The 4,169-nt window shown below is 45.5% G+C and overlaps 1 pseudogene; it reads left to right on the top strand.

Annotated features, from left to right (window-relative positions):
* The first annotated feature begins 3,849 nt into the window (after nucleotides 1-3,849).
* On the top strand, nucleotides 3,850-3,966 carry LOC134382833 (5S ribosomal RNA; annotated as a pseudogene).
* The last annotated feature ends 203 nt before the right edge of the window (nucleotides 3,967-4,169 follow it).

Below are 4,169 nucleotides of genomic sequence, written 5' to 3'. Positions count from 1 at the left end.
TTTTTGACTTAGAATTATTGCACTTGACTCCACACCTGAGTTTCCCTTTCCATGCTGTGGGGTTCTACTGGGTGGCAGGAAAAAGCATTGGACTTAGTCTGATATCCTCTAGAGAATCTTGCAAACTGTCTCTCCTTTTATAAATGTTTATTGAATATAATTAGTACTTTTTAGTAACTAAGAAACCTCAACAATCTCTTACGAGTTGTGAGGGCTACTGGACCTGACGTGGGGATCACAAAGTTGAAAAAAACACAGTCCTTCTCACCAAAAATGACTCAGACTGGGTACTAAGGCAATCAGGAAATCTGTGATTTGTTAAAACAAAAGTCCTCTGTAAAATTAAAAATAAATAAATAAATAAATAAATATCTGAGTTCAAAATAAAACAAAACAAACAAAATCCTCTGTGACCCCAGTCATTTAACATCCTTGTATCTTAGATGACTCATCTGTCAAATATCCTCTCTCCAAGGACTTTTCTAAGAAAAAAAAAAATTTAGAACACCTAAATCTGTTAAGATCTTTAAAATTTACAAGAAAAGCTATGCATAAATAACCTACATGTATATGGGTTTGGAAGGTTTAACTAGGAAGACTCCTTGGCCCTGATAGTCAAGAGGAACATCTGATGATGAAGGGAACTTTTTCAGGTAGCACCAAACTGAGAGTTAGTTTCTTCCTGCCAAAGCCTGGGGGCTTATATAACTCTACCTCACCACAGCACAGAGATAAAAGCCAGGCCCAGGTGACTGCAGCAGGTGATTTTGCAGAGTGTGCACTGCAGGAGAGTGTTGTATGTTTCTTTCAGGACAAATTAGGAACGGTAATCACCCAAGCAATAAAATGAAGACTCTGCAGTTTAATAATGGAATTTGGAGCAATAGCTCTTCAATTTTTATAATAATAGGAAAACAAGGTACACGTGGATCTAAAAGCATCGTAGGTCCTAGATGAGGATGAACACACTTGAAGGGAGTGGGGCCAGCATAGGGTCATTGCCCTCAAAAACATCAGGCTATGGGGTTTGATCTTTTTTTTTTAATTCCTTATTGGAATACATAGGCTCATCCTATACCTTGTTTGCTGTTTGCTGTTGTTTCTTGTTGTTGTTGTTTTTGTGGCTGGCCAGTACAGGGATACAGGGATCGAACCCTGAAGCTTGGTATTATCAGCACCATGCTCTAACCAACTGATGCTGTTGGTTTCAATATATACAGTGAACTTGAGTTCCCCTCATAAGCTTTGCTTTAGTCATGTCCAGGTACCCCTCTTGCATTGTTTCTAAAATACTGACTTAAGACAAATTTCCTTCTGGTGGAGAAGGGAATGGATATTATAAATCAGCAGGAGGTGAAGGCAGAAATAGTCAGTACCCGCAGACCGCTGGCCATCGTGCAACTGCTCCTGCGCACATTTCCGGTAAGGGAAATGCGGGCTCCGAGGTTTTGAGTCACTTTCCCAAGTAAGCCGTGCCTCTGGGATTTAATCCTGATTCATTTAATTCAAGAGCTCATGCTCTTTGTATCCCACCCCCTTGCCTCCCCAAGGTTCTGGGCTCTAGAGTAAGCTGACAACGAGTGGTGTCTAATTATGGCCTGTGCTTATCTTTCTGGAACACATTCAGCAGCCAGGTAATTTCAGATTCTCTCTCTCCTACCCGCAGCAAGGCCAGCACTGTGTGTCTGTTGGATGAGGGTCAAGAGAGGCAGATCAGTGTCTGGCGAGGCTGGGACAGCGTGGGTGTGCATGAAGCTGCCCACGCTGCTACATGGCAGCCACCTGGGACGTTTTCAGTCTTCCTGGTGCTGTCACCATCAGCATCATGCCCTTCCTAGGGGATGGAAGCCTCTTCTTTACATGCTTATCACGGAGCTTTCTAAGCCTGATACATCGGAGCCCTCCTTTCTTCAAGTGCTATTTGAATTGATTGGATATTAGTTATTCCTATGATACCATGAAAATTCATTTAACAAATATTAACTGTATGCTTAGCACATGTTAGGGGCTAGGTATTCAAGACAAATAAGAAATAGTCTCTGCCCTCCAGGGATTCCCTGTCTGGAGAGGGGCAATGAATTAACTGTGACAAAAAAGCCATGTGAAAGAGTGCAGGGGGATGCAGAGTCGGGCTGTGAATAGCTGTGCCCAGGAAGGCTCCAGACACAGGTGACATTTGAGCTGTGCTGTGAAAGCTGAGCTTCCTAGGTGACGAAGGACGGCAGGCGTGTTCAGACTATAAACGCCCAGGGCACATGGGGAGGATGCTAGTGGTGTGAAGAGCTTTGGGAAAACTGGTTGGAGCTGGATTATTATGAAGGACTTCATTCGGTTTATTCTGTAGACAGTGGGAGCCTCTGCAAGTTTTTGAGCAGTGTAGAGATGCCACCAGATTTATATTTTATTTTATTTTAAATGTACTTATTATTATTTTACATTCTAAGATGTGTTGTGGAGCAGTTGGAGGGGACGGTGAGAGCGGAAAGGGGAAAGTAACACAGTGGGAGGAGAAGGGGGGCGTGGTTGAGGCTGGGGCACACCCCTCACTCTAGCAGGGGAGCCCAGGGAGCTTTTAGCAGAGGCTTGATGGTCCTCGCTGGACTGGATGTGGACACTGGGGAACGTGGTTGAGGCTCTCAGCCACCCACCACCCTGGATTGAGAGCTTGGGGGGCTCCAGCCCTTCTAGGATTTATACATATTCTTTAGTTATGTGAGAACTTTACTGGTTAATATCAGAACTTTGTCTCTGGTTGTGGGTACATTGTTTTTCCTTTCTCTTCTCTGTTGGATTATTAGCTGCCCCCACCACTTAAACTCTGCACTGGATCTAATTTGTTGTCCTTTGGTTACTTCTAAAATGGGGGAACTTCTTGTGGGAACCAGCACTTGAGCCCTGTGGTTGAGCTAAATTGCTGCTTTGCTACTGATTCTCTGGGGAAGGCTTTTTGTGCAGCTTAGGTTTTAACTGTTGACCTTGTAAGCACTTCCGGGTCTCGTGAGGTCCGGTACACCTGGGTTGTGTGGAAACTGGTCTGGGCCTGAGTCTTTTCAGCAAACTGCACCCCTGCAGTTCTACATTCCTGACCAGTCTACACTGAGTGGGCCTGTGCTGACTGGGGGACAGATCAGCTGTCCTTGCTGTGCCCCGGTGTTCCCTCAGTGGCCTGTCTCCCCCACCACCCGCACTCCAAACACTTCCCATGGGACAGGCCGTGCACAGGCCCCTTGCAATGACTCATGGGCCTCTGAGTGGCTCTTTTTTTCTGTTGTCTGTGGCCCCTCATTCCTATGTGGGTCCACAGTAACCCTGTTAGTGGTCTTGCTGGCCTGGGGTCCACCAAGGCCCTCTTCTCCCCTGCAGCCTCCAAGCAACTTCACACAAAGGGCACAGCTGTGGCTTTTGCCAGCTCCTGCTCTGTGCACTCACCAGGGCCAGCCTTGAAGCAGCTGGGGCTCAAAATGGTCAGAGCGGTCCCTCTTTCTCTCATCGTGGCTTCTTCTGCCTTCATGAACTCCGTACGTCTCTCCTCCTCTTCCCTTGGGCTCTAGTGGCTCCAGCTTGTCTGTCATTGCTTTTTAATAGTTGTAAATTGGTTGATTGTGGGAAAGAGTGATGCTGGGGACCGTCTATTCTGCCATCTTGATTCTGAATCTCTATATTTTAAAAGTCACCCATGAAATAGTGTAAAGACAGACTGGAAGAGAATGAAAGCAAGAGAAATGTGTTAGAAATACTGTGACAGCACAGAAGGTGATGATGGTGACCTGGATAGTGGCAATGGGAAGGGAGGGGCAGGGGCAGATTTGAGAGAAGTACTGGCTGTGTCTTGTCAGAATATTGTGCACAGTCTATGGCCACACACCCTGGATGTGCTGGTCTCTTCTGATCTTAGGAGATAAGCAGGATTGAGCCTGGTTAGTACTTGGATGGGAGACCACCTGGGAATACCAGGTGCTGTGGGCTTAAAAAATAAATATATTGTGCACACTTCTTTGTGTTGTCTCTTGGTAAGAATAGCGAATTTTACGGTTGTACTGGTTAATTGGAATAACAGCTTGCCCATGGAAATATCACTGACTCTTGACTGAGTAACCTTGAGGGAAATAACACAATTTCTCTGTGCCTTATCTATAACATGGGCATAAGCCCACATGTCCAATGGATGT

The sequence above is a fragment of the Cynocephalus volans genome, chromosome 7 (assembly GCF_027409185.1).
Source record: "Cynocephalus volans isolate mCynVol1 chromosome 7, mCynVol1.pri, whole genome shotgun sequence".
NCBI lineage: Eukaryota > Metazoa > Chordata > Mammalia > Dermoptera > Cynocephalidae > Cynocephalus > Cynocephalus volans.
This window is presented reverse-complemented; position numbering and strand designations above follow the sequence as displayed.